A 27,832-nucleotide genomic window follows, 5' to 3' on the forward strand; every position below is an offset into this window, starting at 1 on the left:
TAAAAGGGGATAAAGTGGAAGCAGTGACAGATTTTACTTTCTTGGGCTCCAAAATCACTACGGACAGTGATTGCAACCATGAAATTAAGACACTTGCTCCTTAGAAAGAAATCTGTGACAAACCTAGACAGCACATTAAAAAGAAGAAACATTACTTTGCTGACAAAGGTCCGTACAGTCAAAGCTATGGTTTTTCCAGTAGTCATGTATGGATGTGTATGAATGTAAGAATTGGACCATAAAGAAGGGTGAACACCAAAGAATTGATGCTTTCAAATTGTGGTGCTGGAAAAGTCTTGAGAGTCTCTTAGACTGCAAGCAGGTCAAACCAGTCAATCCTGAAGGAAATCAACCCTGAATATTCATTGGAAGGACTGATGCTGAAGCTGAAGCTCTAATATTTTGGTCACCTAATGTGAGGGGCCGACTCACTGTAAAAAAAAAAAAAAAAAAAAAACCCTGATGCTGGGAAAGATCAAGGGCAGGAGGTGAAGGGAGAAACAAAGGATGAGATTTATAGATAGCGTCACCAACTCAATGGACATGAGTTTGAGCAAACTCCAGGAGATAGTGAAGGACAGGGAAGCCTGGTGTACTGTAGTCCATGGGGTCACAAAGAGTCAGCCACAACTTAGTGACTGAATGACAACAGTAACAACAATAAAATCTGAATAAGCATCCCTTACAGAGAAGTTGACTGGTGAGCTCAAATTTGAGGGACAGCCACAGGTCCACTTTAGGGCTATCACACTGAGTTTCCTTTGCCTCGTCAGCTTGTCCTGTAATGACCTGCAGTCACATCCATTGTGGGTGCCTAGTAGGGTGATGGCAACTTCCCAGGTGCCCTGTGTCTACAAGAAGGACAGAGGGATTAGCTTTGGACATTTAAGCCTGGATTCCCTAAACACTGAGTTTCCCTGGTGTCTCAGATGGGAAAGAACCTGTCTGCAATGCGGGATATCTGGGTTCAATCCTTGGGTCAGGAAGATCCCCTGGAGGAGGAAATGGCAACCAACTCCAGTATTCTTGCCTGAAAAATCCCATGGACAGAGGAGCCTGGGGTCGCAAAGAGTCAGACACGATTGAGCGACTAACACTTTGAATCTCTAAACGTTAACTCAAGAGGAATGCAAGGAAGAGAAGTTAATTGCAGCTGATGAAGAGTTCAAACAACCCAAAGCATGCATTGAGGAGCTTTGTCTTCGAGGATGTTAGCGAACATGACACTACTTTGTGAAGGTAACCATGCCTTCCTTTCTTCCAGCTGTGCTGGATGACAAAGTGCAGAATCTTGTCTTCAGTGCAGGTTGTTCATCAGTTTGATGGACCTCCTTGTGGTTTTCACACAGCTGCCTTTACACCCTTTGCATGAAACTCAGGGTCTGCTACTTATTTCTCTTCTGGATCTTTGAGAAGAGATGCTCTGGCAATATTGGGGAGTATGGCAATGTTTCAGATTGGGTTGATAGTATCTGGACTTGATATCTCTGTTCTACCTATTTACTCTCTATCAGATAATTTACATTTGTAGCAGGATGATTTATCAAGTAATTAATGCTTCCCCTAGTCTTCCCAGGCTCTATTCTCAGAAGGATAAAAGTGTAGCTCTGCTTTCCTCTCCTGTCTAGGAAGTTCTGGGTTTGTGTTCTCAGGGATTATGAATGGTTTTGTATTAGACAGCCTAAATTTAACTTGCTAGGCAGCAGTTACACAATTCTATCCAGTTTCTTGTGTGGGATGATATAGAATAGAAAGCGGGATTTGGGGTTGGGGAATAGACTGAAAAGGGTCTAGCCCAAGGGTAGCAGAGCTGTCAGGGACTGTACAAGCAGGGTGTTATGATGGATTTTATAAGAGACAATCCACTGTGTGAAGGCAAAGGGACTTCTGGTTTGGCCAATGTGTTCACTGAGAACTACATCAAGTGTTAAAGTCTAAATACCTGCAGCATTAGAGGCCATGGCCTATACATAGAATAGCAACTCTGGAGTCCTTTGCTCTTAAATGCACCATTCAGGCTTGGTCAAAGAGCATCCTACAAGCAACAGTAAGGCATAGAATATCAAAGGCCCTTTTCTAGGTTTTTGTTTTTCTTTACTATCCCGCTAAATAGGGAAATGAGCTCCTATGATAACTAAAACCCTCAGACAAGAAATAATCTCTCCTTTCATTTCTCTGTCTCTCCCTGTCTTCTTTGACTTCCCAGACTGGGATCTGTGTCCATCCTCTTCCCAGCAGTTCTCACACTATGTTGTAACTTTTGGCCTAATTTTCTACATTTTCCTAGAAAACGGACTGTGTCTGTTCTCTTACCGGTCTATTTCTAGCAACATCAGCTGGGCTACCAGCGAGATTCCGTTGTCCTCTGGGGAAACCAATGAGCGCGGGCTGGAAGCCCCGCCTACCGCGGGGCCGCTAAGAGACCGGGCCTAGCAGGGTGGGACCTGAGCATCTCCCTCCCGGCTGCCTGAGGGAAGTGTGGGTTCTGAAGGAAAAAGGCGGCTTTTAATTGCTCCTCACAAAGGAGGTTGTGGCAGAACTTTCTGGAGCCCTCAGAGATCTTGCGGGTGCCTCCTGTGCAGGCCCTTCCTATGCAAGCCCCGCATCCTCAGGCCCCGCTTCTGGCCACAGACAGGAGAGTTCTCTAGGCGCCCCCGGAGCTGCCTGGGAGATTAGGGCCCCTCAGCCATCCTAACCCGATCCCGCTGCCGCCCGGGGAAGGGGTGGTCACCAAGCCCAAATCCACGTGCTGCCCAGATGCACGGTTTCCCACTGACTGACTGCTGGGGCTTCTGGGTTATGACTGCCCCAGGGGTGCTCGGGGTAGCTGGGATGCTGCAAGGCTCCAGGAGCATCTTTTGTCAGTGGCTGAGGGGCCATGGACGGGGACAGGCGTGGGGCCTACATGGGCTCGGGGGAATTCTGAGGCCTGTGCCTCGGTTATTCCCAGAACTAAAGGCGAACGTGTTCAGGATGTAGAGCCTGACCAGTGGGCTGCCCTTGTCTCTTCTCCTGTGCTGGCTTCTCCCGTGACTTCTTTGGCTAAGGCGTTATCCGTATGTGTAGTTAGTCATTTTAATGCTTGCTTTTTCATGAAGCTTCAAATCCTTTCATCCAGTTGCTTTCTCAGCAGCCCCAGCCTCTCTCTGTGTCCCCCACAGGGACTTCAAACCTGCCAGACTCACGGCACAGCCCTCTGCCACCAGTTTGCTTTTGCTCCTAGATTCGCAGTGTCAGTAGCGCTCAGTTCAAGAAGACACATAGAAGGCATCCTTTTGCTCTTCCTCTTTATGTTTCTCTAGACTAGACAGTCTCCAAGACTGATCTATTTTACTTTCTAAAGTTTTCCAAATCTATGTCTAATTTCAATTTTCCCTGCCACAATGGAGCTTCAGACTTTCCTCAACTCTCCCTGAAACTGTGCAGTGGCCCCCTGCCTAACTCATGTGTGACTCTGATTTTGCACTTCTTGAATCCTTCACTTCACCATCACCAGGTCAGCCTACCTAAAATAGGGTCTCTCCCTTCCACTTTTCAGGTTCTATATTGCCAACCAAATAAAGCTCCTGTTTCCTTAGCTAGGGCACAAAGCCTTCCCCTAGGTCATTTCCCTCCCTCTCACTCCCTCTGTCTGTCTCTGTTTCTTTAGCTTTCTCCTAGAATTTCTTTCTGCTGTGTATTATTTATTTATTTACTCCAAAGAAAATAAATGCTTGCTGTTTGTTACTCCTAAAGCTCCTCTGGTCAGTGCCTCTGTGCCTTTGCTCATAATGCTTCCTCTGTCTGAAATGCTCTTTCCACTTTTTTTTTTTTTTCATATTTTTATAAATATTTTTTAACTCTTTATAGACTCAGGTAAAGTGTTAATTCCTTCAAGAAATCTGCCCTGGAGTTCTACGGTGCTTGAATCTGTCTCTCCTAATGAGTGTGTGTGAAGTTGCTCAGTCGTGTCCAACTCTTTTCGATCCCGTGGACTATAGCCCGCCAGGCTCCTCTGTCCATGGGATTCTCCAGGCAAGAATACTAGAGTGGGTTGCCATTTCCTTCTCCAGGGAATCTTCCCAACCCAGGGATCGAACCCGGGTCTCCTGCATTGCAGGCAGACGCTTGATCCTCTGAGACACCAGAGAAGCCAATGCTTCCTAATGAGTAAGAGCATTAAACCCTTGGTAGAATGACTGCAAAACCCATCACTCAACAGCAATAGGTGAATACCCATTGTGGTTGGAGAAGAGGAAGAATGCCCCACCCTCACAGAGGGGAAACACCTAGCCTGAGCCCAAGCAACTGGATGTACCCTGCTGCTGGAGGAGAGGAAGGGATGCTGAGAAAGCTCTGCCTTCCGGGCATAGGTACACAAGGCCAGGATAGACCTGACACTAGATAAGGACGATAGAAAATCCCCACCATCACCAGACAAGCAATACTGAGAAGCAAGAGGAGTCTCTCAGTAGTGGAGAGACAGATCCTCTTTGAGATGCAGCTGCACAGGAAAGGCCTGAAGATTTTCTTTTTGCTCCTCTTACTGGATGAAATTTCACAGCCATGTCTTTGAGTTCACTGATCCTTTCTCCCATTTCATCTGGTCTGCTATTGAATTTTTCAACTCAGCTATTTTATTCTTCAGCCCTGTGATTTATGTTTGGTACTTTCTTTTAATTTTTATCTCTTGGTTGAAATGTTTGCCTTGTTCAGTCATTGCTGTCCTGACTTTGCTGAACCTCTTCATGACCATAATATTGAACTCTCTGCTAGGTAAGTCACTGATCCTTGTTTCTTTAAGATCTGCTTTTGAGTTTTGTCAGTTCTTTTCTTTAGAATATATGCCTTTGTTTTATTTCTCTGAGTCCCTTTACTGATTTGTGTGCCTTAGATAAAAGAGCCATCTCTCCCAGCCTTGATAGACTGTTGCATGTAGGAGGTAAGGTGAGCCATATAACTGTAGTCCAGCTGAACTCTTGGCTGTCTTTTCTGCTCTTGATGGCTTCCAGTAGTTCAGCATGTGCCAAACATTGTTTCAGTGTGGATATTTTCTCGCTTCCCCAAAATTTCCTCAGTTGGTTCTATAGGATTCCCTCAGCTGGTTTCTGGAATCGCTTCATGTGTAGTTACAGACATGGCGTGTCCTTGGTAGGAATTGCATTCAGGAGCCTTCTGTCTTGCCATCTTGGACTTGTAATTTCCTCCTTCAGAATTCTTTACAGTTTAAGGACCTGTATTTGTTGTTCACTGTCTGGCTTATCTCACTTAACGTAATGTCTGTATGATCCAGCAGTTCCACTTCTGGATATATATCCACAAGAAGTGAAAACAGAATCTTAAAAAGATAGCTGGATTCCCGTGTGTATTCTATCATTATTTGCAGTAGCCAAGATATGAAACAAACAGTCATTGGATAAAAGGATAATATATATATATATATATTCTTTGAGAGTCATAAAACTATTCTTTGAGAGTCATAAAACTATTAACTCATAGAATGAGTATTTCTCTCTCCAGTATAAGATTGGAGTTCTAATTGCATCACTGAAATGGAACTTTCTTTTTCCAACTGGCAGGGAAGATGCATTATAGGAAAACAATGAAGCCTGTTTCTGTTCTTGCTGTTGCCATTTGACAATAATGAGGATGAATATAAAATTGCAAATGTGGTATAAATATTAGATGGGAAATAGCGATGTTACCATAATTCAAATTATCTTTCATTATTTTCAGCTCACTAATTTTTTATAGTCCATGCTTGAAATAGCATTATGCAATCTACAATATACACTAATTGAAACTGTATCAGCAGTTAGCTTTCTATTAACTAGTCTAACTTTCAGGGGTTCAGTTTTAGCTACCACAATCCTTTTGCATCAGTGCTTTTCCTATGAGTTCTTAATTGTGTATTCAGTGTGGTTGATGAGTTCTACTGTTCCTATTCTGGGAGGTCATCAGATCAGATCAGTCGCTCAGTCGTGTCCGACTCTTTGCAACCCCATGAATCACAGCATGCCAGGCCTCCCTGTCCATCACCAACTCCCGGAGTTCACTCAGACTCATGTCCATCGAGTCAATGATGGCATCCAGCCATCTCATCCTCTGTCGTCCCCTTCTCCTCTTGCCCCCAATCCCTCCCAGCATCAGAGTCTTTTCCAATGAGTCAGCTCTTCGCATGAGGTGGCCAAAGTACTGGAGTTTCAGCTTTAGCATCATTTCTTCCAAAGAAATCCCAGGGCTGATCTCCTTCAGAATGGACTGGTTGGATCTCCTTGCAGTCCAAGGGACTCTCAAGAGTCTTCTCTAACACCACATTTCAAAAGTATCAATTCTTCAGCGCTCAGCCTTCTTCACAGTCTAACTCTTACATCCATACATGACCACAGGAAAAACCATAGCCTTGACTAGACGAACCTTTGTTGGCAAAGTAATGTCTCTGCTTTTGAATATGCTATCTAGGTTGGTCATAACTTTCCTTCCAAGGAGTAAGCATCTTTTAATTTCATAAGCAGACAAAAGAGGAAGACTGTCTTTTTTATATTTGTTTACTGTTACCAATATTTGACATTATTACACTAGTCTGCACTGAGTTTAAGCTAAAGAGTTATTTTAACATAGCTTAAAAATTAATTTCTTTTACTTTTTTGATAACAGACTATTTAATTCTCGGTCATCCCAAATTTGCTATGAATCTCAATATAAGCTTAGGCTAGACTTGCTTTCCATAAATCTCTGCTTCTCTTGCTTTCTCTTCTGTCATTGCTTTAAGAATGAAAGTTAAATACAGGTCAATTTAATGCTATTCAGTGTGATAACTAGTCACCTAAATAATGTTACACAAATCAAAGACAAAAGTATTTCTAAGATCAGTCAAAATACACATGTTTTCTTGTGAAAACATCTTTTGCCAGAGTCTCTTTTTTACTTGTACCCAGAAATAGCTTATATATAAAAAATGTAAATCACAATATTGATATAAAGTTTCCCCTAGCAGATTGAACTCTTTTGTGTCACATTACAAAGTGACACAAACAAAACAACAGCAACAAAATAGTAATGTCACATGTTATCTCCCAATCTTCACAAAGTATGGGAGAATCCAACCTATCTCATAATCAAAATGTCAGCTCTTTTTCAAATGATTGACAAACCCTATCTCTACTCAGGACATATTTTAGGATCCATACACTAACAATCTTATTCTTCTGCATCTGATCAGTGTTAACTATGACTATACCAAGACTCAGTTTCTAGTTATTATGTCCCCTCGCTCATCCCCATGGCACCCTCATAGCATCATTCTTGTAGATATTAACATTAAAGATATTATTTAGGTCATTGCTTTTTTCCAACCAGATCTTTGGTTTATTTATTAACACTTTTTTATCTTCTGTTTTTCAAATAATGCATCCTTTTTGTTTCTTTTATTTCACATGCTCATATCAGTCTTCTAATTGGATAGCTCCCATTTAATGGAAAATGACCCACAGAGGGCACAGGAAGAACAAGTCATTGTCCCTATAGGAAGTTCCTCTGAGTAACCAAAGGTACCCTCATTTTGAAGAGATCTCTATGGTCATCTGATGGCTGCATGATCTGCTGGATCAATTCCTTCATCACTTGAATGTCTCTTATGGTCACTCTGGAGATGCTGGTAAATGTTTTTTGGGGAGGAAGGCAAGTTAACACTTGGGTCCCAGACCCTATAGAGCAAGTATATCCTGGGGATGCACATGTCACCCTTCTAAAGAAACTATTGTAAAATTGCTGGACTCCCTCAAGAAGGATCTGTAGCAGTCACTGAACTCGGGTTGATAATGCTTCCAGTGTGGACTTAGGTGTACAGTAGTCTACTAGGATTCTGGCAGCTATAAATTCAACTTTTTCCCAAATATCTCTTGCTCAAACCCAGATCTTTCCATTAGATATCAGTTTTAAGAAAGATGACCATGTTTAGGAAGCATACGGAAACCCATTACGTCCCTCGCTTTGGCTCATATGGTTCACTATAGAAGGAATTGACAAGTAATATATTCAGCCAGACGGCCGTGTGACATGCCTGTCTAACAAAAAAATCTTTGCAGCTGAATCAGAATCAAGTTTGAATTCATTAGATCTTCCTGTGACCAAGCTTCTACCCAGAAGTTGTACCAACCAGGCAGCTATGAAGTTGCTATTAGGAGAAGAAGTTGATGTTAAGAGAAGCATCATACCCAGGAATTGTCACAGAGAATTTGCAGACTCTCAAAATAGGTCCTTATAACCCTATCCTTTTATTCTGATCATTGCCAGGAAGTAGTTGAGAGAAGGTAATGTCTTTTTTGAGGATAGTCACATTAAGTGACTAAACTGCCTTATTAAGAAGGAAGTGGAGTTATAAATCCTTTTGAGTCACTTTTTAAGGAGGACATTCCAAAAATTAACAATATCAGATGATAGGGAGTACTGAAAGTCTATCAAAGAGTTTGGTAATCTTTTTTCTAGATTGAAGATGGTTCGGAAATCTGGAAACATGACACAAATTCGTTTTAAAGGTAATAATGGTATGAAAGTCAGCTGGATAAAACTGTAAGCTATGAAAACAAACAAACAAATAAACATCAAAACAATGGAGAGAAACTACTAATAACCAAGAGGGAGGTAAAATATCCAGGTAGTCAAACTGTGAGGAATGGGCAAGGACAATTTCCTGTGCATTATGGGCTCCCTCAGCTAAAGACAAACAGGTCATGTCAGTGGAGTCACATGTATGCATTCAGCAGTAGCCTCTACATTAGGAACATGGGGCCTTTTATGTGCCCTTTCTATTAAGATTGCAGATGTATTGCCATAGAATAGGCATGATCATCTTTAATTTTGCAATTGGCACTATTGTTGAATACTGCCCAATCCAAAGGATCAAATCCAAACCCTTAACTTCCAGCTTAGCTAAACTATCAGTGAATCAGGCCCAGACATTCAGTCGAATCTCTGTGAATCTGAAACAGCAGCTTTGCTTCAGAAAGCAAAGTAGGGGATAAAGTTTCCCCTAAAGGGACAATCGCCACTTTTTAAGTAGAGCTGAGATGTATCTCGGGCCAGGTCAGCTATCTTCAGGAAAATATCATTGCCACTTGACAACCAAGACTTTTTAGACTCTTCCTAGCTTGTTAGTCATTGAGATGACACCCTCCCCACCCCCACAATGTATAATCAGATCAGAGAGTAACAAGATCCTCATGGTTCAGGAATTCAGTTTTAACAAGACACTAGAAGCAAGGCAATAGCTAAGCTTTGCCAGGAAGCTAAGTCCAGAATTCAAAGAGGCATCCCTATGTGGTCACTTTCCTTTGCCAACCTCCTCCCAGAAAATTATAGAGGCTCCAACTAGAAAAATCATCACTCTCAGAGTCTCATGGTTCAGAGGAGTGATTAAAGTTGTAGAGCCCCAAGGCTCTTATCACTTCTCTATGTCCAGTTCTCCCCAGTTGGCAAAACTCGCTTTGGCTCTTACAAGCATCTAACACTTCATTTCCTAATGTATGTTCAGATGTAGCTACAACAATACACTGAATGAGCCCAAACAGCTCCACTCACAAGGCCACATTACCCTCCTCTCTTACTTTTATTTCCTTTCTTCCAGCTCAAATCTCATCAGTTGAATCTAGGCATTCCTTCCTTTTATTGAACTGGACAGAATGATGACTTGCTTATTAATATGCTGGAAAAACAGTAATAAAGGTTGGAACATGCTTTTATCCCCAAAATGCCCCAGTATACTCAAATAGGTGGAGATGGACTTCATTTTTCCATCAGGAGTAAGGATATATGGAGATTAAGGGTAATTAATTAAGGGTGATTAACCAGTCTTCAGCAATACGTGAACCATGAACTTCCTGATGTTCAAGCTGGTTTTAGAAAAGGCAGACGAACCAGAGATCAAATTGACAACATGCGCTGGATCATGGAAAAAGCAAGAGAGTTCCAGAAAAACATCTATTTCTGCTTCATTGACTATGCCAAAGTCTTTGACTGTGTGGATCACAAGAAACTGTGGAAAATTCTGAAAGAGACGGGAATACCAGACCACCTGACCTGCCTCTTGAGAAATCTGTATGCAGGTCAGGAAGCAACAGTTAGAACTGGACATGGAACAACAGACTAGTTCCAAATAGGAAAAGGAGTAAGTTAAGGCTGTATATTGTCACTCTGCTTATTTAACTTCTATGCAGAGTACATCATGAGAAATGCTGGGCTGGAAGAAACACAAGCTGGAATCAAGATTGCCGGGAGAAATATCAATAACCTCAGATATGCAGATGACACCACCCTTATGGCAGAAAGTGAAGAGGAACTAAAAAGCCTCTTGATGAAAGTGAAAGAGGAGAGTGAAAAAGTTGGCTTAAAGCTCAACATTCAGAAAACGAAGATCATGGCAACCAGTCCCATCACTTCATGGGAAATAGATGGAGAAACAGTGGAAACAGTGTCAGACTTTATTTTTGGGGGCTCCAAAATCACTGCAGCTGGTGACTGCAGCCATGAAATTAAAAGACGCTTACTCCTTGGAAGGAAAGTTATGACCAACCTAGATAGCATATTCAAAAGCAGAGACATTACTTTGCCAACAAAGGTCCATCTAGTCAAGGCTATGGTTTTTCCTGTGGTCATGTATGGAGGTGAGAGTTGGACTGTGAAGAAGGCTGAGAGCTGAAGAATTGATGCTTTTGAACTGTGGTGTTGGAGAAGACTCTTGAGAGTCCCTTGGACTGCAAGGAGATTCAACCAGTCCATTCTGAAGGAGATCAGCCCTGGGATTTCTTTGCAGGGAATGATGCTAAAGCTGAAACTCCAGTACTTTGGCCACCTCGTGTGAAGAGCTGACTCATTGGAAAAGACTCTGATGCTGGGAGGGATTGGGGGCAGGAGGAGAAGGGGACGACAGAGGATGAGATGGCTGGATGGCATCACTGACTCGATGAATGTGAGTCCGAGTGAACTCCAGGAGTTTGTGGTGGACAGGGAGGCCTGGCGTGCTGCGATTTATGGGGTCGCAAAGAGTCGGACACGACTGAGCGACTGAACTGAACTGAACTGAACCAGTCTTAATCATTTTTCTCCTAGCAGCTGAGGTCAAGGTAGAAGAATGACTGGAGGTGAGAAGTGGAAACAGCATTTTTGAAAACAGTTTCAAGCTGTCTGAGAATAAAGATGGGAGAGACAAGCTAGGCAGCTGATTAGACATAGTGCCAAAAAAGTATTTACTTTGTCTAAGATGGAAAGAGCACTAACGTATTCATAGTATAATGCAAGGAGATTTAGTAATACAAGGTTTATTCCACTATTATATAGTGGTAACTGCGGATTCTAGTACAGAAGAATAAAGTCAAAGAACAAGTAAATAAATAATGAAGAATTAAGTTATCTCATATCATCTATTTATATGACATGAAAAATATGTAATTCTCTAGTAGAATTCGATTTGGACTTTTACTTTTTTTTTTTTCTTTTTCTTTTTTTTTTAATTTTATTTTATTTTTAAACTTTACATAATTGTATTAGTTTTGCCAAATATCAAAATGAATCCACCACAGGTATACATGTGTTCCCCATCCTGAACCCTGCTCCCTCCTCCCTCCCCATACCATTCCTCTGGGTCGTCCCAGGACTTCTACTTATTTTAACGTGGGGCTTCCCTGATACTCAGTTGATAAAGAACCCGCATGCAGTGCAGGAGACCCCAGTTGGATTCCTGGGTGAGGAAGATCCCCTGGAGAAGGGATAGGCTACCCACTCCAGTATTCTTGGGCTTCCCTTGCGTCTCAGCTGGTAAAGATTCTGCCTGCAATGCAGGAGACCTGGGTTCAATCTCTGGCTTGGGAAGAACCTCTGGAGAAGGGAAAGGCTACTCAGTCCAGTATTCTGGCCTGGAGAATTCCATGGACTAGAGTCCATGGGGTTGCAAAGAGTCAAACACAATTGAGTCACTTTCACTTTATTTTAAAGTAGAGTTGCAATATGATTTTGGCTAACTAGATAGCTACTTTAAAGCACCCAAATTTAAGCATTAATTTACTTAATGCTTAAATTTGGGCTTCCCAGTTGGCGCTAGTGATAAAGAACCTGCCTGCCAATGCAGGAGATATAAGAGACACAGGTTTGATCCCTGGATTGGGAAGATCCCCTGGAGGAAGACATGGCAACCCACTCCAGTATTTACATCTAGATAGTCCTTCACAAGGCTTTCCTGGTAGCTCAGCTAGTAAAGAATCCACCTGCAATGCAAGAGACCCTGGTTCGATTCCTGGGTCTGAAAGTTCCCCTGGAGAAGTAATAGGCTACCCACTCCAGTATTCTTGGGCTTCCCAGGTAGCTCAGATGGCAAAGAATCTGCCTGCAAAGTGGAAGACTTGAGTTCGATCCCTGGGTTGGGAAGATCCCCTGGAAAAGGGCATGGCAACCCACTCCAGTATTCTTGCCTAGAGAAACCTCATGGATAGAGGAGCCTGGTGGGCTACAGTCCATGAGATTGCAAAGAGTTAGACACAACTGAGTGACTAAGCACACACACACATTCCTTCACAGAGCAATTGCTTAAAAAGTAAAATAAAAGACTTGGCCATCATTAAAAACCACTTAAACGACCTGTGGATAGTTCATGAAAGTCCCTGAATAAATCTCTCCCCTAACCAAACCCCTGAAAGAAAAAAAGAAAGAGAAAGTGAGAGAAGGGGAAGGGTAGAAGGAAGGCAGTGAAGGAGAGAGGAAGAGAGGGGGGAAAAGGAAGAAAGGAAGTCTATGAAAATTTCTATTTGAAGCATTCTCATCTGCAACCATTTCATTTATGCATATTAAAAGATAAGGAAACAGAGTGAAGATTAAAGTACAAAGAGAAATATGGATTGATTGATGGATCTATTTATTTATAATGCTTAATTTAAAGTAGGAGACAAACATGAATGCAAAAGATAGTAAGGTCTTCTCAGTATTTCTCCCACTTTGACAAAATTGTTGTGATGGAAGAGAACAACAACAAAATATTGTGTACTAAGAGTGAATTTCAGCTTTATGAAATAAAGTCTATTAACTTACAGATGTTATGTCAGAAATAGCTGTGTAGATATATTCAAGAGAACTGAACTATGTTCACATAAAAAGAAATAGTGAATGGTGTTTTTCTAAATGTGAAGCCATGCAGGACCCTGCTTTTCAATACCAGGAAATCTGCAAAGGGACTGCTGAGATCAATGTAATTATCCAGAAGGCATTACTGAAATAGATTTTAAATCCTTTGATGTAATTGCTTGCTGAGTTTGCCATTACAGCAGCTCTATCCTTTTGACTGATTGAGGACCTTTAACAGCTCAGGTTTTACTGAGACTGCCAACATACTCATGTTGAAATCTTAAAGTTAGACAGATGTTTGATGTTTAATTTAACTAATATGGCACACCTTGAGTCAACAAAACACATTTTGTGTTAATGTGAAAACAAAACAAAAAGGTGAGGGACAGAAATGCATGCAGAATTAATCTTCCTGTTTCAGCAGACAAGCCTTTGCGCTTTGACTTATTAACATGAATTTTGATTTGAAAACCCTATGGCATTTTTCCTGCCCCTTAAGAGGAGCAGTCTTGATTCCATTGGAGTATTTAGAACCAGAACTCAATGAATAAATTAAAAGTGCATAAAATCCCCAAGCAAAGTGTAAGGAATATTGAGGTGAATTGTTTTTTCTTATGGACAGTCCCTATTTTCCATGACTCTTTGAATAATTCTTATTCCTTATGACACTTCTCTCTTTTTTCCACAACTTCTTACGACAAACCATAAAGTACCTTATTAGCTTGTCTTTAGATTCACTCTCCTCCTGAAGAAAGACAGATTTGACCAAAGCATTTTATTCACGATATTTTCTGTGTTGTGTTTAATATTAAAAGTACATCTATGTAAGACCATGTAGTATGAAATAGCTCTCCTTCTCTAAGAAAAAAAAAAAGGGACTATACATTCTGTTCAAGAAATATAACTAAGACTATTAACTTCTCCAATGAATATCAGTTCCCTAACATCATTTTGAAAGAAGAAACTGGGGATTGATTATCTTTTCAAAGTTGTTTTGCTAAAGCAACTATCTCAATGTCTTAGGCATTTTAAGTTTTATAGTTAATAGTAATAGTAGAATAGTGGGTGTACTGATCAAATAATTAGAAGGAGGAGAAGGAATTTAGAAGCCATGGTAGTGATGGACAAATCATAGAATCATATACTGTAACTTTCAATGTACTCCTCTTAATATTGTATTTTTGCGCTCATGAAAACTTTGTGACAAATGTAGAAAAATTATCATTATTTTCATTGCATGAATAAAGAAACTAAGGTCCAGAAAAATTTACCCACTATTTTTAAACGATATTTGACTATTAAGTTATTCAAATCTAGGTTGGCTGACTCCAAATCTAGTCATATGTACGCTAGAGTTATGCATTCTTGCTGGTCAGAAATATTAATTGTCCATTTCTAATGATACATTTATTTTGTCAATTGCATTTTCATGCCAATATCAATAAGCTATTTGTGCTGTTTTAAATTTCTCCATTTATTTTTTAAAACTTTGTTTCCTATTCTTAAGATTCAGTATGTTTATATTGTCATTCATATGCTCATTCATATGTTCAAAACTATAAGTAAAGCACATACGACTTTGAGACTCAATTAATAAGCTTTCTTCCTTCTTCATTTAGGTAAATGACTCATCATTCATATCTCAGTCTATTTCATGTCTATGGCGTCTCTAACTCCAAGACCACCTTTAGGTCAGTGCTTCTCTAGAAGAACTCAGAAAAGCTGTTACATTGATGGATATATGATGGTATGGTTTACTACTGTGAAAGGATAAAAACTGAAATCAGTAAAGACAAGAAGCATGTAAGACAGAGTCTAGAAAAACCCAGCCACCATTTCAGTTTTTTTCTCCAAGTGAAGTCCTATAGATAGCACTTCATTCTCTCAACAACAATATGTGAAAATATTTGTGAAGTGTTACCAGACAGAGAAGCTCTCTAGAGCCTTGGTGTCCAGGGATTTGATGAGTTTTAGTCATGTAGGCCAACAGAGTCCCCATGGCTGAGCTTTCTGTCTCAGTCTTAAGCTTCTCCAGTGGACAAATTATACTGTGTGGCCCAAGGCCCCCACCATAAATCACATTATTAAATAAACCATCTGGCATGGCCAAAACCCCAGATAAACAAAAACACACATCAGCAGGACATTCTAAGAGCTTAGAGGTTATCTCCAAGGAGATGGTCAAGGGCCAAAACTTTTTTTGGAATGTGTAGACCTGCCTAGGTAACTACTGCTCTAAATTAGCACTTATTACAATTCCAGTTATTTTTTCAAGATCTATTTTCCCTTCTAATTATAAATACCTCATCAGAGATTATCAGTTTTCTTCATCTTTGCCTGGCAGAAGTGCACAGAAGTTTAAAGTACTGGCAAATTACTGATTGAAGAAATGGAACATGAAATATAGTTTGAACAGGATGAAGGAAGTATAGAACAGGGTCATTTCTTAGCTTAAGTGGTTTTTTATTGAGACTTTTTAGAGATAATTAATAATTTTATTTTTTAACTTAACAGTTCCTGACTATATTACATTTTTCTTTAGTTCTGCTTGAATCTTAACTATTTCCTTCTTGATCATTTCTATATATCCATATCTTATCATACATGACTAAAAGAAACCACTTGACACTTTTAACATTCCACCTGGTAATTTCCTTAACTAAATCTACCATTTTAGTAGGTATGTCTTTATTTTTCCAACCTTGCAACAGTTTAGCCATACTTTTTCAGCCATTACATAATATGGAATGCCTTTTCTTCAGGGTCCATTTACAAAATCTCACTGTCTTCCATCCTTTGCTAAGAGTTTCCTTGAGATACTCAAAAGCTCTACTCTCTCCCTTATCCTAAACAATGTCAAACATTATAGTTTTTGTTATAGCAGCATTTAAATCTTGGGTGTTCACTTCTGTCTGGATTAGTTTTTGCAGCATACCAAGTTAGCCTAAGATTTAGTAGCCTAAAATGACATCGTTCTGTGAGTTGACTACTGTTGATTGAGTGGTTCAAACTTCGAGTTTCTTATGAGGTTGTAGTAAGACAGCAGCTTAACCTACAGTCTTCTGAAGTCTGACTGGGCTCAGCATCGAAGATTGCTCACTCATATAACTTGTGGTGCAGAAATGCTGGCTATAAGCTGGAAGCTGACTATAACTTAGGGCTAAGTCATGGGATGAATGCTTTTGTCCCCAAAATGTTATATGCCCAAGCCCTAAGACCTAACTTGATGATATTGGGAGATGGATCTTTGGGAAGTAGTTACTGTCAGATGAGGTCATAAAGGTGGGCTCTGGTCTGATAGATTTGGTCCCTTATGAGAAGAGACATCAGGGAGCTTTCTTTCTCTCTATCTTGTAAGGACACAGCAAGAAGGCCTTTGCCAGACCTGACAATTCTGGCACCCTGAACATGCACTTCTAGCTTCCAGATCTGTGAGAAAATAAGTTTCCTCTGTTTAAGCCAACCAGTGCACGGTATTTTGCTGTAAGAGCCTGAACAGACTCCTGCTGGCTGTAACCTGGAACATCTGCACATGGATTATCCATGTACCTTGGACTTCTCAGAGCGTGGCTTCTCGGCTCCCCTAGGGAGCATCCCAAGAGCATCCCAGGAGGCTCAGGGAAAAGGTAGAAGCTTCCTAGGGAAGTAATCACACAAACCTTGTCCCAGACTCATAGCTGAAGTAGGAATTAGGCCCCACCTACTGATGTGAGGAGCAGCATGTGCTTAGAGAAAAGAAATTGTTAGCAGCCATCCTGGAAACTACTTACCACACTTGGCATTTGAGATGTGAGAATTTGTGGTTGTTTTTTTTTTCTTTCATCTTGAATGGACTGAATTGACTTCAGACAAATCTAAGTAACTTTGTGATCTGGTGTGTGAGGTTCAGGCAGTGGTGTCCTTTTGAGAACAGGCAATGGAAAATCCTCGTCAAAGGTAAAGAGTCAGGAATAGCACACTATTCTTTCAGATGATATTTCAAAGAACATTTTTTTTAATCACTTGTCATATTCACTATCTAGATTAAGGTTTAGTGTTAGTCACTCAGGTGTGTCTGACTCTTTGTGATCCCATGGACTGTAGCCCACAAGGTTCCTTTGTCCATGGGATTATACTGGGGTGGGTAGCTGCTCCCTTCTCCAGGGGCTGTTCCCAACTCAGGGATCAAACCCAGGTATTCTGCATTGCAGACAGATTCTTTACCATCTGAGCCACCAGGAAAGTCACAGATTAAGTTTTAAGGCATTTAGTATATATTCCCACTTTTGGATGTCTCAGTGCCTTCTCATGCTATAATTTTAATTTTGTCTTGGAGCACTCATCTGTAAATAATAATTCTAATATTAATAGCAAGAGCTAAAAAAAATCCCAAAACGAACAAACAAACAAAACCAACCAACCAACAAACAAAAGATCCTCTACTTTCAAAAATATTCCTGCTGCTACTAAGTCGCTTCAGTCGTGTCCGACTCTGTGCGACCCCATAGACGGCAGCCCACCAGGCTCCCCCATCCCTGGGATTCTCCAGGCAAGAACACTGGAGTGGGTACAAAAATATTCCATTTTACCATTAAAATTTTTATTCTAAAATGTAAAATATATTTTTATTAATAATTTTCAAGGAAAGGATTATGCTACAGATCTGCATATATTCTCTCCATTATTAGTGGGATCATAGGAGAAGGCAATGGCAACCCACTCCAGTACTCTTGCCTGGAAAATCCCATGGACAGAGGATCCTGGTAGGCTGGTGTCCATGGGGTCGCTAGGAGTCAGACACGACTCAGGAACTTCACTTTCACTTTTCACTTTCATGCATTGGAGAAGGAAATGGCAACCCACTCCAGTATTCTTGCCTGGAGGATCCCAGGGACGGGGGAGCCTGGTTGGCTGCTGTCTATGGGGTCTCACAGAGTCGGACATGACTGAAGTGACTTAGCAGTAGCAGGAAGCTATGCCCACAAAGGAAATTTTATTTGCTGGAAGAGAGATCCTTATCTATGGAATTCTCATTTGTCTAGAATATTTTATGGTAAACAAACCTAGAATCTATGGGTAATGGTTCCCTGGAAACTTTTCTGTATATACTATTACTATGTGACCATAAAATGGAGATATTTCAGGACTAAAAAGGTTCTATTCTATGTAAATAGTGTAACTATGTACATTAGTTAAAGACGTCATCTGTTAATTGAATCCAGGATATGTCTTTAAGGAAAGACAAGAGTTAGAAATCTGCACTGACAGTCAAGGATCTTCACCATTCTTCAGCTGTGCCTCGGGACTGCTTATGTTCTTGAAATTGTTAGTAAAGCTAATAGCAGGTAAGATCTTTGGTTTCTGCTGAACCCTATATAATTTGATCATTTGCATTATTTCAAAAAGAATATTAATTATCACTTATTGATAGGTTATTAATATATTCATTTGATTCAGTCTGTTAAAGAATGATGAGACTTGTGTAATAATTATGTAATACCTGAAACAAAAAGATTTAGAACTTATTATATTAAGGGAAAACTAGATTGGTCAGTCACAGTCTTCAAGCAGAGCAGATTGATGATCTTACATGGGATTTGGGGAAGCATGTGTACAGGAGAGGTTTCAAGGGCTTCAGTGGGCTGACAGCCTAAGTGGAAGCTGGGTGATCAGCTGAGGTACTTGTTGACTGATTGCCATCAGAGGCATGTTAATTAAAGTAAGCCTGTTCCTTAGTGGCTGACTTTCCAAAGTAGGGGGCTGTCACAAATTTGTTGGCTTTCAGAGATGTGTTTACTGAGAATTGGTATTGATCAAATGAATATATATTACTATAGCTCCAAAACAATCAGCCTGTCCTTTGGAGTGTGGGGTCAGCTTTTGTTCTTCAATCCAAAATGAAAGAAAGAAGGATTAAACTGTATACTCTCAAATTCATATTTGAAGTCCTAAGTCCCCCTCTCCAGGACTTCAGAATGTGACCTTATTTGTAAATAGCATTGCTGTAAATTTAATAAGTTAAAATGAAGTCATTAGGGTAGAACCCTAATCCAGAATGACTGCTGTGTTTATAAGAAGGGGAAATTTGGACACAAAGACAGACAAAGATATCGAAAATGCCATGTGAAGATAAAGGCAGGGATCAAGGTAATGCTTTTATAAGCTGAAGAGAACCAGAGATTACTAGCAAACCACCAGGAGCTGGGAGAGAGGCATGGAACAGGGTCTTCCCCACAGCCATCAGAAGGCACCAACCCTGCCGACACCTTGATCTCAGGTGTAAGTCTCCCAGAACTCTGAGACAATGAGTTTTAGTTACTTAAATCACAAAGTTCCTGGTCGTTTGTTGCAGAAAACCTAGGGAACTGATAGAGCTGGATAACTAGCTAGCTAGACAGATAGGAAAAAAGCATTATTATTCCTCACAATGTTTAAATATTATTTCCAACACCATTTTTATTTCAACACAGAATATAGATACGTTTGTTAAGTGCCTTGCCAGAAGTCACAAGCTCAGAAAGCAGCAGGGATGGGATCCAAATCCATGCCTGTGTGCTTTCAGGTCTATTCTTTCATCTACATTACTTCCCTGCACCTTAGCATAAAGCTTTGATGAGCTGAAAGTCCCTACTGTAAAACTGATTTCTCTTGGCTATTCAAGTGTCTTTAACTCCATATTTTGAGCCATTGATATTTAACTCCTATATTTTAGAATTATTTGTTATATAGAAATAGGTAACAGACCACTATTTCTCAATTCCGCTAGGACTAGATCTGATAGACAGAGTGCCTGATGAACTATGTACAGTGGTTCGTGACATTGTACAGGAGACAGGGATCAAGACCATCCCCATGGAAAAGAAATGCAAAAAAGTAAAATGGCTGTCTCAGGAGGCCTTACAAATAGCTTTGAAAAAAAGAGAAGCGAAAATCAAAGGAGAAAAGGAAAGATATAAGCATCTGAATGAAGAGTTCCAAAGAATAGTAAGGAGAGATTAGAAAGCCTTCCTCAGCGATCAATGCAAAGAAATAGAGGAAAACAACAGAATGGGAAAGACTAGAGATCTCTTCAAGAAAATTAGAGATACCAAGGGAACATTTCACGCAAAGATGGGCTCAATAAAGGACAGAAATGGTATGGACCTAACAGAAGCAGAAGATTGAGGAGGTGGCAAGAATACACAGAAGAATTGTACAAAAAAGAGCTTCAGATAATCACAATGGTGTGATCACTCACCTAGAGCCAGATATCCTGGAATGTGAAGTCAAGTGGGCCTTAGAAAGCATCACTACGAACAAAGCTACTGGAGGTGATGAAATTCTAGTTGAGCTATTTCAAATGCTGAAAGATGATGCTGTGAAAGTGCTGCACACAATATGCCAGCAAATTTGGAAAACTCAGCAGTGGTCACAGGACTGGAAAAGGTCAGTTTTCATTCCAATCCCAAAGAAAGGCAATGCCAAAGAAGGCTCAAACTACTGCACAGTTGCACTCATCTCACATGCTAGTAAGTAATGCTCAAAATTCTCCAAGCCAGGCTTCAGCAATACGTGAACCGTGAACTTCCTGATGTTCAAGCTGGTTTTAGAAAAGGCAGAGGAACCAGAGATCAAACTGACAACATCCGCTGGATCATCGAAAAAGCAAGAGAGTTCCAGAAAAATATTTACTTCTGCTTTATTGACTATGCCAAAGCCTTTGACTGTGTGGATCACAATAAACTGTGGAAAATTCTGAAAGAGATAGGAATACCAGACCACCTGACCTGCCTCTTGAGAAATCCATATTCAGGTCAGGAAGCAACAGTTAGGACTGGACATGGAACAACAGACTGGTTCCAAATAAGAAAAGGAGTACGTCAAGGCTGTATATTGTCACCCTGCTTATTTAACTTATACGCAGAGTACATCATGAGAAACCCTGGGCTGGAGGAAGCGCAAGCTGGAATCAAGATTGCCAGGAGAAATATCAATAACTTCAGATATGCAGATGACACCACCCTTATGGCAGAAAATGAAGAGGAACTAAAAAGTCTCTTGATGAAAGTGAAAGAGGAGAGTGAAAAAGTTGGCTTAAAGCTCAACACTCAGAAAACGAAGATCATGGCATCTGGTCCCATCACTTCATGGCAGATAGATGGGGAAACAGTGGAAACAGCATCAGACTTTATTTTGGGGGGCTCCAAAATCACTGCAGATGGTGACTGCAGCCATGAAATTAAAAGACGCTTACTCCTTGGAAGGAAAGTTATAACCAACCTAGATAGCATATTCAAAAGCAGAGACATTACTTTGCCAACAAAGGTCCGTCTAGTCAAGGCTATGGTTTTTCCAGTAGTCATGTATGGATGTGAGAGTTGGACTGTGAAGAAAGCTGAGAGCTGAAGAATTGATGCTTTTGAACTGTGGTGTTGGAGAAGACTCTTGAGAGTCCCTTGGACTGCAAGGAGATCCAACCAGGCCATCCTAAAGGAGATCAGTTTTGGGTGTTCATTGGAGGGACTGATGCTGAAGCTGAAACTCCAATAGTTTGGCCACCTTGTGTGAAGTGTTGACTCATTGGAAAAGACTCTGATGCTGGGAGGGATTGGGGTCAGGAGGAGAAGGGGACGACAGAGGATGAGATGGCTGGATGGCATCACTGACTCGATGGACGCGAGTCTCAGTGAACTCCGGAGTTGGTGATGGACAGGGAGGCCTCACGTGTTGTGATTCATGAGGTCTCAAAGAGTCGGACACAACTGACCAACTGAACTGAACTGACTGAACAGACCACTGAGACTGGCTTATGATTGACTCTGCCTAAGTGCCATTTCTGCAGACAGATTCCAGAAATTATATTCAGGTATTTAAAACCAAAATATTTTTATCAACATGTTCTTTTGGTACTCTGACCCTTTTTGATAGGAGAAATATCTATCCAATTAACTAGACCAAAGAGTAGAACTTTGGACTAGTTAATTTTTAAAGAAATCATGTTTGTAAAATAAAACATTAGGTATTTTAAGTTAAATGTTTTATTTTTTACATCAATGCTAATTATTTCCAGTATAGTTTTAAATTATGGCCTGTGTAGTAGGTAATAGCTGCTTTTTGGAATCAGAATTGGAATCTCTGTCAGATCACTTACAATCTGCATGAACTAAAGAATTACCCCTTAGCCTTGTTTTCTCATCTCTAAAATGAATATTATGGTGGCCCATTACTCACAGGGTTTTAGTGAGTCCTCAGTGAAAGCATATACATAAAGCATGTAGCATGTTGCTTAACACATGATAAGCATTGATTAAATGTTAGTTATTGCTCATCTCTAGCATATTAATAACCAAGAAAATTTCTCAAACATGATTTAAAATATCTTCCAATATACAAATACAAGATGTAAGAACAAGGTTCACTATTGTCTGTTTCTTTCAGTGATCTCCTGGAGTTGGCAAATTGTATTAGTTACTAAATATGTGTGTGTTTGTAAGAATGTAAGATTGTGTGCAGTGCAGAATTTTACCAAGGCCCTTTTATCAAACAGAGTGCTCAATATTAACTATAGAGTGTGTCGTGTCTTAGAGCGTTAAGGTGCTCCAGCCTTACTAGCACAGGAGAAAACTGACTGTTGGCATCCACAGTCAAGGTTTTGCCTACTTGCAACTTATTTTATTGAAATGGGAGTTTAAGGTCAAATTATTCCCCAGAATTAGTGTTAAATGAATTTTCTAGAGTCATTCTTTTATCACTAAATTATCTAGACTAAGCAATGTGTTGACTGAATATAAGAGCCTCATTTTTAAATTTAACTGTCCAGAAGACATTTGTTTTGTATCAGTACTAGAAAATAACTTACTGTCATTCAAACATAATTGAAGAGGCTTTTTCTCAAATACAAAGGTACATATTTAAAAAATTCTTATGCAGATGCTTTTTGTATCAAAGTGTGCCTTCCATTCACATTTACATTCACTGAAATTTTAGATTTTTGAATTATAAAGAGTAATACTAGGTATAAATTGTTTACTTCCATGTACATGATTTAAACCAAGTCAGGTGGCTTTCAGTATCTTTCTCTGCCCACCTTAATTTATCTATAATGGCACTTCATATTTGCTTTTATTTTTCCCTGCTTTGAACTGAGCAGAAGAAACAGTACTCTGGACAATAAGGTAGTTACACTTACAGAGATTGGACAAAAGAAAATATTGGGAAGGCTGTTATTGCAATGAACTCCTAACTGGTCTCTCTGCTTCCATTCTTGAATCTTCAATCAATTCTCAATACAACAGTCAGCATGATCCTGTAAAAACAAAAGTGAGGTCTCACCGCTAATATGACCCACCCAAATAGCTTTCTCTTTCACTCAGAGTAGGAGCCGAAGTTACCACAGTGGTCTAAGGCCTGATGTTAGCTGCCACTTGTTCTTGCTCCATTACTTTTCTCTTTTCATCTCCTACTATTGTTTCCCAAACTCACTCCACTCCAGCTATACTGTTCTCTTAGTTTTTTATTTAATTTACCAGACACACTCTCTCTTCACTGCATTTACACTTGCTGGTCTCTGAAATGCTTTTCTTCAAGTGCTCACTCAATTTCTCATTTAATTGTATTTATCACTTAAAAAAAATAAAATAAACACTTTCTTGGAGCTGAGAATACAAAAATGAACAAAACATTATAAAATCACTGTCTTCATGGAGCTTATATATAATGAGGTCGGTAAAAAAGAAAGATTTATATTTATATTATTTATATTTATAGAAATGTAAATACCAAGGAGAAAAGATAAAGAAGGAATAGAGAGCAGAAAATACAGAGGATGAGAAGTATATGGAGAAATGTGAAACAGAGTGATCAACTTCTACAATGTGACCCAAGTGTTAAAATTTCAATGAAACTTTCTCTATTATTTAATATTGCAAAGCTGCCTCCCTGACAAAAGCTTTTAATATCTCTCCCCTGAATTATTTTTTGCTATAGCAACTCTCAGAGAAGGCAATGGCAACCCACTCCAGTATTTTTGCCTGGAAAATCCCATGGATGGAGGAGCCTGGTAGGCTGTAGTCCATGGGGTTGCGAAGAGTCAGACACGACTGAGCGACTTCACTTTCACTTTTCACTTTCATGCATTGGAGAAGGAAATGGCAGCCCACTCCAGTGTCCTTGCCTGGAGAATCCCAGGGATGGGGGAGCCTGGTGGGCTGCCGTCTATGGGGTCTCACAGAGTCGGACACGACTAAAGTGACTTAGCAGCAGCAGCATAGCAACTCTAACTATCTAACATAGTTTACATTTTAGCTATTAAGAAGGGATTTTTTACTATTTTGTTTGCCTTTGTATACCCACAATCTAGAAACCATGCCTAGCACATGGTAGGGACTCAGTAAATGCTTGTTGAATAGATGAATGACCAAAGTAAGGAAATATTATGATATTAATTTAAAAGCAGAATGGAAACATCAGACCACGTGGGCCAACAGAATTGAGAGCAGTAAGTGAAAATAATTAATAGGGAAAGTTGACACACTTGAAATTAACACAGTATTATAAAACAACTATGCTCCAATATAAAATAAAAATTAAATTAATTTGAAAAAATGAAATATATTCAGAATTCTCTGACAACAAAAATAGTTTTCAATTTTAGAAAAATACATATATGTGAGATATTGAGGGAAATCACACTTGTGCTTCACTGCTTATTATCAATTCAGTATCAGAACTACTGTTTCATGTGGTTTCCTTGTGCATAGTCCAAAGGAGTTACACTAGGAGTTACATCCCTAGAATATTTCTCTCAATGTGGTTCCAGACTGGGGCCTATCAAGAAGAGAAATAAGATTTGGAAAAAATAACAGCAGAAGAAGTCAGTCTGTAAGGAGAAAGGGGTGGCAGAGGATGAGATGGTTAGATAGCATCACTTACTCAATGTACATGTATCTGAGCAAACTCCAGGAGATAGTGGAGGACAGAGGATCCTGATATGCTACAGTCCATGGGGTCGCAAAGAGCTGGCACAACTTAGAGCCTGAAGAAGAACAACAACATTTATGTATTTACTTATCTATAAACCACCAGGTAGTTCTAAGGGGAAAAAATCTTTTAAAACTGAATTCTATGATTATGGGTTATGATGTTATATACTATAACAATTTACAAAGCAATAGAATATTAAATAAAACACTGTATTAACAAAAATGCCATTAATTCTTAAGCTTCAGTCAGATATAATGAAGTTAAACATACTGAAAGTTCCCACAAATAAAATTGGGGGGGTCAAGATTAAACTTTCCCTCCTACTCTCAATAAGAAAAAAACTGGACAAAATATATGTGATAAGTGTCTCTAGTAAGCAATGCATAAATGTGATTCTTGAGAGAAAGAAAATTCAGGAGATTAAGGGTGTTAGTCCTGTTTTCTAGGGCTTTCTTACATGGGCTTTCTGTAGCCAAAAGAAGTGTAGCTTGAATAAAGCAAGTCAGCTCACTGAGCTAAAAAAGACCAATAATAATACTCAGACAACCAAAGAGGCTGAAATTCATAGAGAAGCATGCCAACAAAAGGCTGGCATCAGAAGCAGCCAGGACAGTAGAGGGTCTTCCTCACAAGTTTTTGAGAAACGGCTGGCCTGTGCAAGTTCTTTGTCAAGACTAGTACATAACTATGTGAGGTGATGGATATTAACTAAATTTATTATGATGATTACTTCAATAAGTATATGTATGTGTAATATCATTGTATTGTGCACCTTAAACTTATACAGTGTTATATTCCATATATACTTGAATAAAACTAAGGAAAAGTTTAAAAATAAAGACTATTTGGATACCAAGTCTTGACAAGACTATAGAATTGCTAGCTAATAGACAGTATAAGAGAGGCTATACAATGCAAGGTGCTTAGGAATTTTTCAGTGAACATCAGACACTTAGTTGAGACCCCCAAAGACCATGCCTTAGGAGTAACAACCATGGCCTAAAGTAAGAGCCATACCCTGTGACTAAAGACAAAACTGAAAAACAAAAGCAAAACAAAATGCAGACTCACAAAAAAAGGAGTTAAAAAAAAAAAAAAAAGCAGCAGCAAATTCTGACAAGATTAAATAGATCCACTGGTAATTTAACTGCTTTCCAGGGGAAAAAAAATTAAACATCACCACTGAGAGGACCACTATCTAATCCAGACACATTACAATGTCATGAATATTATCCATCATATAATTTAAAATCTCTAAATATATAAACAAGCAGGGCAGTGTGACCTATAACAAGCAATCAGTAGAAACAGATGGCAGAGATATCACAGTTAGCAGGCAAGGGCTATAAAAGAGCTTGTATAAGTATGTCCAAGGATTTAAAGTAAAAGGTGGTTGTAATGGTTGAATCTCTGAAGAGAAATAGAATCCATTAAAAGGAATCACAAATAAATTATAGAGCTAAAGAGTACCTTTTGTGTGAAAGTGAAAGTCTCTCAGTTGTTTCTGACTCTTTGTGACCCCATGGACTATACAGTCCATGGAATTCTCTAGGCCAGAATACTGGAGTGGGTAGCCAGCCTTTCCCTTCTCCAGGGGATCTTCCCCACCCAGGAATCGAACCGGGGTCTTCTGCATTGCAGGTGGATTCTTTATCAACTGAGCTATCAGGGGCTCTTTGTGACCCTATGGACTGTAGCCCTCCAGGCTCCTCTGTCCATGGGATTCTCTAGGCAAGAGTGGGTTGCCATTTCCTCCTCCAGGGGATCTTCCTAACCTAGGGAGTGAACCTGCCTGTCTTATGTTTCCTGTGTTGGCAGACAGGTTCTTTACCAGTGGTGTCACTTGGGAAGCCTGAAAAGAACCTTAGCTGAAGTAAGACATTCACTCTGTAGTTTTAAGAACAGATTGGAGATACAGAATGAAGAGCTGATAAACTTGCAGACAAAATTACTAGAAAATTTCCTACCTGAAAATCAGAGAGGAAAGAGAATGGGTAAGAATGAACAGAGACTTAGTGTCATGTGAGAAATGTCACCAATCTAATATTGTAAAACTAGATTCCCAGAATGAAAGAAGATAGCTACTAATAGCAGGAAGAAAAAAAAAAACTTTTTAAAAAACATAATGGTTAAGAATGTTTGCAAATTTTATGAAAACCATTGTCTCCTAAATTCTAAAAGCTCAGCAATCTTCAATCAGAATATAAATAAAAAGATGTTCAACAATGAATATTTAGACATATTTGTCAAAAATCAATTCATTGTGTATGTATATGTTTATTTCTAGATTCCTTGCTCTGTCTTACATCAGTAACACATGTCCTTGTCTACAATAACCTTGTAAGTCATGAAATATAGGGTGCAAGTCTTAACTTTGCCTTACATTTTCTAGACTGCCTTGGCTACTTTTGTTCCCTGCATTTCCATATATATTTTAGAATCAGCTTGTCAAAGTTTAAGGCCTAGTGAGATTCTGATTGGGATTCTTTTTAATTTACAGATAAAGTGAGAACAACTGCCATCTTAAAAATATTGAGTTTTCTAATCCACGAATATGGTATATTTACCCATTTATTTAAGTCTTTATTTTCTCTGAGCAGTGCTTTATAGGTTTCAGTATAGAGGACTTATAAACCTTTGTGAAATGCATTCCAAATATTTTATGTTTTATGGTGATATTATAAATTTTTATTTGTAATCATTATCTGCTTATATACAAAATACAAGTAATTAAATGTAAGCAAAGTTGCATTCTGTGAAAAAAGTGTAATTGACCTGAAGATATCAACTGATGGTTTAAATAGAA

Source organism: Bos grunniens, chromosome 17, assembly GCF_055505025.1.
Source record: "Bos grunniens cultivar Pamir isolate PY7600 chromosome 17, Bosgru_T2T1.0, whole genome shotgun sequence".
In the NCBI taxonomy this organism is placed as follows: domain Eukaryota; kingdom Metazoa; phylum Chordata; class Mammalia; order Artiodactyla; family Bovidae; genus Bos; species Bos grunniens.